This window comes from Fringilla coelebs (assembly GCF_963513975.1).
Source record: "Fringilla coelebs genome assembly, chromosome: 12".
Taxonomy (NCBI): domain Eukaryota; kingdom Metazoa; phylum Chordata; class Aves; order Passeriformes; family Fringillidae; genus Fringilla; species Fringilla coelebs.
Genome location: NC_140038.1, coordinates 7,985,374 through 7,999,054, shown reverse-complemented (window position 1 = coordinate 7,999,054; position 13,681 = coordinate 7,985,374). Strand labels below are relative to the sequence as shown.

Here is a 13,681-nt window from a genome sequence, read left to right as displayed (position 1 = left end):
TGTTAATGATCTGCCAGATTTTGCTGCTGGCTGGCAGACACTGCACAAAGTTAAGCATATACACCCACACAAATGAACCACCAGCTCTCCCAGCCCGTATTCTGTACAGGACCACAGCCTCACAGAACTCCCTCTCTCAAAGATGAACAAATCTGAGCACCATAAAATGAAAAAAGGTAGAATGACAAAATTCCCACTGACTACCATGAAGTCAGTAGTAGGACCAACTGTGCTGGTTTTTTACAACCCATGACTCCTATTATTTCATTAATGAAGTTCAGAAAGTCTGCAGATCAAAAGAATATTTCCAGTCAGTCATTCAGCCAGCAAGCCTGTGGATATTTTTTGAGACATTTGAAAATAAGGGTGAGTCCCAGTTTGGGACTTCTGCTTTTTAATGGTAGCTGTAGACCTCACATCTAGTTCCTGGGAGCAGTCAGAATAAAATTCTGAAATAAGTTCCACTGATTTATTTGCTGCTTCATTTTTAGACTTTGATTTTGTAATTGTATTTATGCATACATATTACTAGAATGTTAACAGTGCCTCATTTATTTGGACTATTTACCTGATTAAAGGGAAGTACAGAGAGGGGCAATAAGAAACATTTGAGTAGCACTTGGTTTTGTTGTTGGGATGTTGGAAGGCTCAGCTTTTTTCTCTTTTCTTTCTGGTAGATTACTGTAGAAATGGCAGAGAAATGACCACAAGTGTTTGAGCTTCCTATTTGCCTATTTCCATTTGCTGAAGCTCACAGAGATCAAGCTGATTGTCCAAGGTCACCCAGAAGCAAATGGCTCCAATAAGGATGACAGCTCCCATTCCACTCTTTCCTGTTCCTGCAGTTCTTTATGCTGAATCACACAGCAAAGTTAAATCTCCTTCCCCAAAATCTTGCTCAATTTCTCCCCATTCTTCTGTTTTACATCACTTCATTGCTCTTCCAGAGCTTGCAAACAATATGTGACTCAGTGACCTTTTTTCTTCTATTGTATTTCTCAATAAGAAGAATTACTGCATAATTAAACCACATTTTTGAGTATTTATTTAGTTTCTTTTCTTTAAGAGCTGTCCCTTTGCAACAGCCTTTGAAATTCTGTGAATGAACCACTTTTCTCTATCAGTCAATTTCTTTTGAAAAACACAAATTTTTCCTGCACTGAATTTATTTTGTTCTTGTATTTGTGACCAGTTTCATCTGGACTTCATGATCTTAAGGATCTTTTTCAACCTAAATGATTCTGTGATTGTGGAAGACTTGGCTAGAATTAGCAACAAACTTCTACACCAAAAAGAACAGAGGCTCTAAACTGTGCTGAAAATTAACCTATTTTATCTGGCCCTTGGAAAGACATCTACACTGAAAGACTTCAAGCACTAAGGGACAAGATCAGCATCCTACAAAATGTTTACTGCTCACAGCTCACATTCTCAGACTCTGAGCCCATCATCACTCATATGTAGGTCACTGGTTTCACAGAAGTTTCCACTCCTCTGTATGAACTGACTCCTTCACAGAAGGGTGCACATGGAAATGGGTGCACATGGACACATGCAGGACCCCAGCAATAAACTACAGGCAGCAGAGAGCAAACCTTGCAGACAGACAACAACTTAGCATAAATATACAACAGTCTTAGAAATAAATGAATCCTGATCTGGCCTGTATACATGGGTAATCTAGCAATTCAGAACGCACTTCCAGCCCACTCGAAACGTTTCCAAATTCAGAATAAGTGAGGCAACTCTTGGAAGAAGCAGCAAGGAGCAATTCACATCTTTCTATGAGGTAAACTCATCATTTCAACTGGTGATTTATTAGAAGTCTTAAAGGCAAGCCATTAAAATCTCCACTCTCTGGATCTAAAACAAGATCATGTTCAGCAGATATTCCACATGCTCAAGAACTTAAGTTTGTATAACCGTCTATATATTATCAGAATTCCTGATAATTGCAACCATATCAACATGAAGTGAAGGGTTACAAAGATACAACAGGACAGCACATACAATACAGCACTACCTTTTTCTTTTTTGTACTCTTGGGAAACAAAAAATACCACTCTCTCCATCCTTCAAGACACTGATAGCTCATATTTCTCTTACATCCAAAAGAATGGACAAGCCTTTCCTTGTCTTAAGAACCAGAAACAAAGGGAATAATTATATGTATGTTGGAGAGCCTTAGTGGTGCTTCTCAAAACTACTTTGAGAAATCGCAGGTGCAAGGTCAACTACACTGCTGAGCTCCCATTTCCCAAGGCTTCCCAGCCTGAAGTCAGAATAAAGGATAAACCACCATGAAATACAGAGCTTGATGCACTTCATACAGAACCTACACCCACTGTCCTCCCACAAGGACTAGCTCAGGCTCTCAGAGAGATGCAGGACATTTCCCTCCCCCTGCCGCCCCTCTGGTTTATTTCCACAGGGCACAGGATGCAATCCAGGTGTCTGCCTACACTGTACTGCAGCACTGGCATGGTGAGCTGACCATGTGTCTCCCTCTGCTTTCACCAGTCAGCCTCCTAAAGGCAAGGCAACGTTTTGCAAAGCATATATTTGAGATACATCTGTGTTCTGCAGGCAAGGTGTCTGTGAAAAGAATAACCAGCTTCCTCTCCTCCCTTGTACCCCCCTGCTTGGCTCCTCTTTTTTTCTGCAGGGCCTTACCAGAAGCTGACCTACCAGCCCAACTGTGCAGCTGCAAGGTCCAGGAACTCATTTAATTCCCTTTTTCCCCGTGAATTCCAAGGTATAAGAAAGCACAGCCCTATAAGCCTACATCTGTGGGCAGTAGCACATTCTGCCCTCCTAAGGAAAAAGGCAGAGGGATCAATTATCAAGACATGACTGGGAGGGAGCCAAATTATTCCTACCTAAGCAGGAGTGAACCTACAGGGAGCCTCTTGATTCCTTTGGTAGACCACAGAGCAAGTCTCATGTCCAAGTAATAAATTAGGCTCTGCAGAAGAGGGGTTGCTTCAGACTCTGGGCGTGGTGTCAACTCCTCCTGGGTGAGGGAGAAGGGCCAACAGTCTCCGGCCGACTCAGAAACCAGAAGTGCTAAATACTTTGATTTAAAAACACTAATAATGAAACATAGAAACCTTTTGAAACAAAAGCTCCAGGTCTTACTTGCTGACACAACACACTTTCTTCCAAATGCTTGAAACAGTTACCAATGTTTTTTGGAATTAACCCACTTATTTAAAAACAATAAATAAAAATTCTAATTTTATAACTTCTAATGATAAGTTCCCTATGCCTTCACATATATGGAAATAATTAAATTACATGGCACATCACCACTTTCATTAATACACAGATTTTTGTTAAACAGCTGGTATCAAACGTATTTTGGATGTACAAGCTGAAGAGCAGACTGTCACCCTTAATACTAAGAGAAAATTATAAACTCCAGTCTATAAAATGCTAAAGAAATAATCGACATGGAAAATACTCGACATGGAAAATACTCAGCAACCCAGTGACAAGGCAGGAGTTCTCCATAAAATGCCATATTCACTTTGAAAAGTCATAACACCTGAAATCTGGAAATGCTAAAAACAATCTCAAGAGTCTTCTTTTCTCTGTAGTGTTATTTTCCTACAAATGACATCTTAGCCAGCAGTGCTCTACAAATCACGGGGAGCTGGTGTCCCTCGGTAAGCGATCACAGGGAGCTGGTGTCCCTCGGTAAGCGATCACGGGGAGCCGGTGTCCCTCGGTAAGCGATCACAGGGAGCTGGTGTCCCTCGGTAAGCGATCACAGGGAGCTGGTGTCCCTCGGTAAGCAGCAGAGCACGGGTGTCACCAGGCTGAGGTGGCCGTGCCGCTCCCCGGCACAGCGGGAGAGCCGCGCTGCCAGCAGGGCAGAGCGCTCACCCTGCCCGCTTCCCGAGCCCACTCAGGCAGAATAATCAAAATATTTCATGTCAACAACGTGACTCTGTAAGAGTCTCGCAGAGCAAGGAATTTCCACTGGGAAGTGTGTGCAGAGAGACCTTTGCTGTTCTGCTGAAGCCACATGAACTCAGACCTGCATCTATCTGCAGCTTGCACATCCCCCATGTTTGGTTTATTAACAGATTGTGGCACGGGCCACAGCTCAGGACAGCACATAACCACATGCTAGATTATCTTGTCATTAGTACTATTACATCTTTATTTACATTTAAATAGCTGCTTTCATTTCTGACTTGGGATAAGGGTTTACTCCAGGGCATTTGTAATGACAAATTTCATTCTAGACAAAGGCAAATGATGCTTTTTAGATGTGAAACATTACCCAAATACTGCTGTGCCAAACAGGCTAAAAACTCTCTGGAGAAAGAACAATGATAATTGCTATCTTGCTATTCTCTATCATGTGAATTAAGCTTTCTCACATTTGGTGCTTTGTCTTGATGAGTTTAAGTTCCAACAGCATGACAATAAGCACAAGTCCAATCAGAGCAGTAAAGGATTTTGTTACTGTGATTTGATTTTTTGTTCTTTACAAGTCTGATCCTGATGCTGTTTCATTCATTATTACGAGTTTTACACTTTGATGGAAGCAGTTGGATCCTAAGTGACTTTATACAGGAAACAGAAGATCCTTTTACGACTGAAAAAGATGTATAACAATGTATACATGGTAAAAATGTGTAACATCTAGCAAATACTATCGGGTTGTAGGGGGCCTAGCCCGAGAGATCAGCCCCTTCCAGCTGACTGAAAGGGTAACAAAGTGTTTCTGCTTCCTTTGCTTTCCAGCAAATAGGGAGTGCTTTCAAGTTTTTTGGGACATACTGTCAGAGGTTTTCATCCCTGTGTGACTGGTTGGGGATGGCCTCTGCTTTGCACAGCTTCTTTCAGTTTGGGCCAAGGGAAAGATGAGGAATCTCGTGCTGAGCTAAACAGCCTTCTCAGCCCTCACCTGCAGGGTGCCTCCTAGTGGAAACCTGCCCTGGTTAAGGACTCAGCACAGTTAGGGTAGATTCTAACTCACACAGGAAAGACCTTTCCCCCCGTCTGTCTGACACTTGACTGCTCCTGCATTAACCTTTTGGATAGAAGAAAGTTTAGTTTTTGGATAGAAGAAAGTTTAGCAGCCCTTGATAAAGATGAATGAAAGCTTTGCTACTGGATTAAAGGTTGTATGAAACTATCTCAGTCTCAGATTTTGGAAGAAGGACAAATCTCATTTTACACTAATTAAATAGATTAGCACATGGGACTACATCTAAAACCTCCAGCTGTCATATTTGAATGACTCCGGTAAGCATTACAAGCTCACCTTCTGGCTTTTGGTTTTGGACATCCACAACCATTCCATCTAAAATTGCTGTGGGTGTTAAAAAGCCGCACAAATCTACAGCAAATCTAAAGGAAAATCTTCCTGATGTCCCTGAGACTGGAACACCAACTTTCATATATGCTGCCTTAGGGAACTGCACAATTACATCAATTGACATCTCGAAGTTCTCTCTTTAAAACATACTGAGGCTTTGAATGGGCAGTCTGGAGCCCCACTGGATCTCTAAATGGCTGGGCAATAGCTTTAAAATATGCATTTGCCCAGTGGAGTTATTAAGGTGTATAGTGCTAATGCATATTTGCTACTCAGGCATGCACTACTAAATAGTTTCTAATGAAAACATCTTTAATAAGTAATTTTGTTACTAGAGTACAGGAGCCACTTCTCAAGCACTCAGCTACATCAGCTTTATTTGCAAAGTAACAGCCTTAAGAGTTTATCCACCTCTCTTGATCAAAATAAGGCGTGGGTTTGAATCTAGAGTATGCAACAGATCTGTTATTACATGGTTCTGTTATTTTGGAACCCAACTGGACATGGTCTTGGGTTGATCTGCTGAAGGTGACCCCAAAAAAACTGAGGAGTTGATCCAGACAATCTCCAGAGGTCCCTTCTGATGTCAGCTGTTCTGTGACTTACAACTGCAGCTCATGTTTTCTCCCAGATTTCCCCTAACGAGCAGGAGAAGCTTACCCTTTGTATCCAAAAACCACCACCTTGTCCTGAGATCTTGCCAAAACCCCTCATGTATATTGTACTTCAGCATAAATACACATAACAATTACATTTTCATACCACAGGATCTCAGTAATTTGTGATCATTCCATGCAATGTACCACAGAATACCAAAGAACAAAACAGTTCAACTTCCATTTTTAGTTTAAGTGCCTCCAATTAGGCAACAAAATTAATTCTAAAGTTTTTAAAACCACACAAGACTGACTGATGGTAGTTCACTCACAGATGATCCAGACAGTAAGTGAGAACCATCTCTGCTGGGTATCATGTATGTTCTAACTCCTATGGGTTTTATCACCAATGCTTTTCTGTACCAAAACCAGCCAGCACTGCTTTCTCAGCTGTTGGGACTTCATCTTAAACATCACAATATTTGGGGTTTTTTTTAAACTACAGACAAAAAGAGAACAACCTCCAGGTCCATTTTTTAAAGACTTCTTGATTTTAATGTGTACAATCTTTTTAAAAAGTAACTCCATTAAAGGACAAAATTTAGTAAATGAACCAAATTCCCTCTCCCAAATACAATCTTTCAGGCTTCACCATTTCAGTGCAGGGTTCATGTTTTTCAAGGCTTTAGTTTGACTATGTATAAGACTTAACCACATGGTAGAAGGTGGTGTAAAAGAAGCCTGAAGAAAAAAATGTCCCTGGAAAAAGGAAAGAAACATAGATTTTGTTCTGACAAGAAATTCTCTCCTTTTCTTTGCTGTGGTACACAGAGCAGGATCTACAGGACATGCATGGACACATACCCTAAATACTTGGCATGCCTTCCCCACCCTCCCAACAGGAAGGCAGCTCTCCAGCTCATGAGCTCATGCAAAGCCCCACAGCTCTAATTCCTAATGCACTCTGGATAAGGAGCAGAGCACAGCTCAGGATGCTGAATTTCCCCTTGCATCTGCACACCTGCACATCCAGGCTACAGGGGCTCACACAGACACATCTCCATCCTGTTCCTGAAACTTTCTACCCAGCAATTCACCTAAGATTACTTCCATGGAGTCTTATTAATTGTATTTAATTTATATCCTACTTGATTCTGTGATTCTGTCAAAGTTGAAGACCCAAAGCCTTTGCATCCTAAGGATAAATATTTTCTATGCCACAGAAATCTTGATCTATGAAGTTAAAAAAATATTAACATTTTATTTTTTTAATTACTTCCTATGTCCCAAAATATCATGCTGACCTGCCCATTCAGTGCCTGCTTATTTGCACCAGCCCTGGGCTGGGATGTCTAATGTCTGGGAAGGTCACCCCACTGCAGAACAGCTTCCTGTGTCATGGACTGATTAAAGACACAGACTGTGTTACATGAACCGTGGCCAAAGCCCAGTAAGGTACAGTAATGCAATTACTGCTTTTACTGAAGTCTCACTATATGGGATATAAATGCAGGGGCCTCTTGGGAGGCAGACTTCCACAGAAAGATTACCATGAATAATCCTAGAAAAAAGGTCTTTCAGGAAACAACATATTACTTATTTGTCCTCATGCCAACTCTGTCTCAAAAACTGACCAGGGGCAATAGTCTCAGAAGCAACAGGCCTGATTGCAATTCACAGAAAAAGAAACAGAAGAATGAGTTCACAGCCAAACAGGAACATTAATAAAGTATCCCTTTGATAATAGCAGGACATGCCTATAATACCCATGTTTTCACAACCACTTGAATCTTATCTCAAGAGATCCAATATCCCAGGCAGTAGAAAAATCCTTTTGAAACTCGGATTTGTTCCTAACAACACGGTCTTTTCTTCTTTGAAAACTTAACACCTGCTCTCCAATCTGTATTTGTAATTCAGGCCCCTGTCCTGCGTGGTTCTGCTGTAACAGAGAGCAGAGGGATCGCCTCTGGCATGTACAAGAATATCAATCTTGCTAATATGATTAGAAGCAGCTGTGAAGACAAATGTATACAGATTTTAAGCTGTCTGTGGTGTAGGTGCATGTACCAGTTGCCAACATACACAAATCCTCAGGCCATCGTCTTTTCCCTGCAGTTGATGCCCGTGCTAACTGGATATAGAACATGTGCTGCTTTCACTTGGCCTTCCAAACTCAGTACCCAGCACTAGCTGTGACCAACAGCCAATATAAACAGGTGGTCTAATCAGCAAAATTTCCCCTTTCATGTGAATGCAATAAATATTTCAATAAGCAATAAGTATTTGTGAAATGTCAGGCTAAATTATTGCAAATTGCAATAACTTAGTGAATTATTCAATAATTTAAATGCTGCAATAAACACCTTGATATGTATTGCAGTATAGTTTATAAATCATAAACTGACCAACATATAGAATATAATATATGTGCTATACAAACATGCAGCACCTCCTGCATATACAAACACTACACAAGCTTGCATACACATAATTCCTCAATTGAATGGTGGGGAGGGATTTACCAGTACCTAAATAAGACTAACTGCTTAGGTTTAGACACATGGTTTTAAAATCTGTTTGTGCACATTTCAGTGAACTAAAAGACATATTTCAGTTCTAACTACTCGTAACTGTTTGTCCCTTTGTAAACACTCCTGTCATGAAAATGAAGCTCAAATAAAAAGATATATTTGAGGCACATCTCATCAGAATTAATATCAACATATAAGAATAAAAGTGAAAAATAATTTCTGCTAACAGTTTTGTCTGCATGCATTAGGCAGCATCCATAGAACTTGACAAGTCAGATAGCCTGATTTTGAATTTCAGAATATTTTTTAAGGCCTTGACCATATTTTTTTTTATTTGACTATTGCAGGTCTTCACTGTCAACCCATCCCTCCTATTATTTCATTTGGAATGCAATATGTGTTATCCTCAAGTACTGAAGACATTACTTATTTTAAAGTAGCAGCAAAAATACAGAATTTCTGCTACTACTGGATAAGCCAGGGCTGACTTCACAGAACAGTGTATCAGAAAAAGGGCCAAAAGCGACCCTGTATTAAAAGACCATTCCTATCCCCAAAATTTCCTGAAGAACAATGCTAAATGTGAGCTGGAGATTGAGATCTTGCCCCAGGCTGTGCAGGGAGGGCAGGCATAGCTTCACGTACAGCACCAGGATCCCATTTCCTCTGTCTCAGCCTGCAGGGCTGGTGCCAAGCATGTTTACTGATGAATTCCCCATGCTCTGCAGCAGGGCTGCACATGAACAAGATTTTCAACCTAAACACAACCCACTAAAACTTTATACAGCTGAGGTTTGTTCTCATAGAATGCTCTAAGAAATGTTAAGTTTTGCTGTAATTGTAAACCAGGTAATGGTGAAATGCATTTGGGCTGGGCTGTACAAACACGCAGGAAGCCGAGCCTGCCCAATTTACCTGTGGGAATGAGCAACACATTGCACATTAGCTCCAGGATGGGCCCTTGGATTTGAAACAGGGAGGACTAAGGGACTGTCCATATAAAAGAAGGATAAATCACAGAGAACAGAGGGGGAAGAAATTCAACACCAAGCAAAAAATAATCCTTATTGCTCTGCAGTATCAGATCTAACCATGCTGCTAGAAAACCAACATTCACCAAAAAAAGCTTATAAACAGTCACTAGAGAAAGCCAGATTTTTTTAAAGTCTCAGACTCAGTCTTTTCATAAACGATGAAAGAAATAACTAGACTTTTCTTCCAATTATTTTTAAGCTAAACATACATGGTATAAGTGACAGTTATGCATAAACATCTGAAAATACTGTAACTATCCAATAAAGGATTAAGAATGTTCACTAAAGCTGATATGGGTTTTGGATTAAGATCAAAATAAAACTCTCAAAACTAAGCCCAGAACCTAACTAATTAAAAGAAAAAGCAAACACTTGACAGCAAGATTGTTAAATAATTGAAAACCCTCTCAAGGAGAATTAAGACCTATTAAACTCAGAATACCAAGTTCTAAATACATAATGAAACTAAAGCTAGACAAATTAGGCTATTCAGCATGTCTTTTTTCACTCTTTTCCCTACTAATGTTCTCTATGTTCACTGAGATAAAATCAATGGTTTTATTCTCTGTGTTTGGCTGCTGGATTCAGGTTTGATTACCGGACAAACACTGGCAGTCATGTTCTCTCTCATGCTCGTGGAACTCCATGGCAACAGCTGCTCCTGGGGTGACAAACAGCAGCCCTGGAGCAGCAGCTCAGGGAGAAGGTCTTCTCCTCAAACACACTGGCCTTGGTCTCAGGGGAAGCAGGGTTTAAAAAGGATCCTCCTTTAGGATCCAGCTTTAACTGCCAGTCAGTCCCAGCTGGAGCTGGCCCAGTAAAGCCAGGCACCCTCCTGAACCAAACTCCATCATCTACACCACAACTGAATTTGCCAGCCTGGGTGCAGACAGAGTAACCATGCTGTATAAAACCCAAGGAACAGGAAACTGGCTGGTATTTCTGCCTTCCCCTGACAGTTTCTGTTCAGAATCAGGCTTTTCTTCTATTCAAATGACTTGGCCATGTGCAAGAATCTCTCTGATATATTGTATTTCATATATTGTATTTTCAGGAAATTTTTGAATCTAGTTACAAACACAGTGGAGTCATTCAACTGATATTTTTTCCATTTTTTCAACATTTTTAATTTCGTGAATACTGAAGTATTTCCTCACAATATGTTTGTTTTGCTGAAAATGAAGACAGGGATGTCAAAATCATTTTCACTTTCTTGTTTCACTTCAATGCTGAAATACCTTATTACACGGAAAATTAAAATAACATTACATCCTAATAATATTACAATTATATATTTAAGTTTTGACAATACTGATCTCAAATAATTTGATACTTAAAAATGTTTTGTACTCCTGAAACATTTTTCCATTTTCAGTTTTTGTTCAAAGTTGGAATGAACACACGTAGTCAAAATATTAACACTGCAACTGCACAGACCCTCTTCCTAAGACACACAGAGCAGACAAACAAGAAGTTACATTACAACTCATGCCAATTTTTACATAATCAATGACCTGTCGTTTGTTTTAGGATGCTTTGGCTCATGTCAGTAATGTTAAAGCACCTCATTTGCATTACAAAAAACCCATGAGATATAGAGCCTATTTGAAACTGAATTTTACACAGAAAGATTAACTTTCTCACTGCTAGATAGGAAACCTGTGCAAGCCTGAAATGCAGTTCTGCATCCCACCCTGCCTTCCCTGGGGATCCCAGTCCCAGTGCCCAATGCCACATCCCCACCAGTCCCAGCTCCGGGCCAGCAGCACTGTCTGCCTTTCACCAGATCTGCATTTGGTGCATTATTTATAATTTTACTACTTCAGCTGATCAAAGTAATGGACTAGATGTTGACTTTTCAAATGTTTTGGCAGCACAGTTGGAGGAACTTGAAATTATTAAGCAGATGTTCTGTGCCATAACTGAGGGCTTGTTTTGCTCTAATGAGATGCAGTATTTGTTACAATGAAGGAAATTGCTTGTGGATTTGCTATAATGCATTTTACATTCACGGGGTTACATTTATACTGGAGCAATGAAAAGAAAATACAGTAAAAGTCTACATTACTTTTCAGATCTGATGATGTCACCAGACTCATATTATTACATCTGAAAAAAGATCAAGCTTGACTTTTTGAGGTCTGTTTCTGTTTTTATACTTGATATTCACCTCAGTGGTGAAATGGGTCCAAACAGTTAGCTCTTTGTGATCTCTCTCCAGAGGAATCGCTGTACGATTGCAGCAGGACCAACCAGAGTAGGCTGCACCTCAGTGTTTTTAGGCCTCTGACCAAAATTATGCAGAAGCAGATCTCCTCCCTTTGTAGATATTTGAGCAAATTTAATGCACAGTTTCTCTGGCTCTTTCAAATTCAATTTTAAATTTGTGGTGTTTGGATTTAAATTCAGAGTTACATAGCGCAATATGGAAAGTAAATTAACAAATTCACAAGTTGACTAGGTGGACAAATGCCAGAGATTTGTATCAATCTGGGTGTAAGAATGAGGACTGATCCAGGAAAACATTAACAAGAATTGTCTGTCCTTTGTAAAAGACCTCAAACTGTGGCTTAGATATTTATTATGCACCACACTTATAAAACTTCCAAGATGTCTAATGGAAACCGAGCACAATAGAAGCCAGTTCTGCTTTTCATTTTATATACTACCACTGGGAATCTCTTTCTTCTGATGTTCATCCATATTATAAGTTTTTTCTTCACAGTGGGTAAGAGTTTCCTTGCTTTGAAAATAGCAATTCATCATAGCAAGAAGGAATATCGAGCATATATAAATGCCAGTCCAACTACTTATACTGTCTAAATTGGCAAAATCAGTTAAGTCCCTTCATAACACTCAACACTACCAAGTAACTCCATCAAACACTAACAGAACACTCCAGAGACACAGAAATGCCAATATTTAATTAATAATGTGCAACAGGCACCCACATTCATACTAATATGTAGCCTCATTTTTCTAGCATACAGTAACATCAGTGAGAGCTTTGAACTCTGCTCCCTTGAAAGCCTGTGAGATGAAGTTGGAAATTGTCAATCTGAGAGCTCTTAAAGGAATGCCACATTAAAAAATACACTGTAATCCTTAATCCTTCTGAACTCTCTGTAGGAGTTTATCTTTACAATATCTCATCCCTTCCCCCTCTTAAAATCCTGCACAGTGACTTCAAACTAAGCCTGGCTCAGTGAGTCTCAGCCCTGAGCTGCAGCCACAGGCACTAACCTTGGCTTTCCTACACCACAAACCATCAAATCTTCTCCCAGCCCACAGACAGGAGTTTTATCAGAATAGGAGAGGCTTAAGCAAATGCCTTTACCTCGTATTTGTCCCAGGCCAGAGCAGGGACACCAGCAGCTGGCACATTTCATGGCAGCTCATGCAGGGCAGCAGGAGCCTGCAGGCAGGGCTGAGCCTCCAGCAGTGGGTGCTGGGACAGCCCCTCCAGCAACAGCCAGGAAAAGGCTGCACCTGTGATCAGGGCCCCCCCTGAGGCAGCTTGGATCCCTCCCTTTGGGCAAAAACTGCTCATGCTTTAAGTGCCCTACACCATGCTTCAATGTCAAATACCAGTAAGCCACCAACAAGGAAAACACAGCAGCAGCAGCCTTGCCAGATCTGAAACCTAACAAATTCTAGACTCCAGCAGGCTCCCTCAAATTTTCAACCAGCCACAATTTCTGACTTGTGACCTTGCACCACACTGCTTTTGGTAACTATGACCAAAGGCTTTGGCCACATTTTAGACTGACCCAAAACTTAATTTCAAAACTGAGAAGTATTTAGAATGCTAAACGGTAAAATTCACGAATTTTAGTGGAACCAGAGCTATATCTCTACCCTATTATATATCTACCCTTCCAGTATATGCAGGTGTTAATTTCTGAAACCCATATTATGCCATAGAAATTACATTAAGAAAATAGAATTTTACACCATAATCTTCTGGAAAGTGCAAGTTCTACTACTGACAGCATGCATAATGAATTTTTGAGTACACAAATGGAAACTGTGAACATAAATGTTTAGATTCACATTTGAGTCTCTCTGATGTTATTGCTTTCTTTCATATTAGCTGAGACTGGAATGGGCTCAAAATGAACAAACTGTAAGTGAAAAGTATCTTAATATGTAATTCTTTCAATATAATGTAACATACTCAGA

The 13,681-nt window shown here is 40.2% G+C and overlaps 1 protein-coding gene across 4 annotated transcripts in view; it reads right to left on the bottom strand.

Annotated features, from left to right (window-relative positions):
- The window catches only part of THSD4 (thrombospondin type 1 domain containing 4), a 255,165-nt gene that overhangs the window by 148,584 nt on the left and 92,900 nt on the right, over positions 1 to 13,681 (bottom strand). The window lies entirely within an intron of this gene.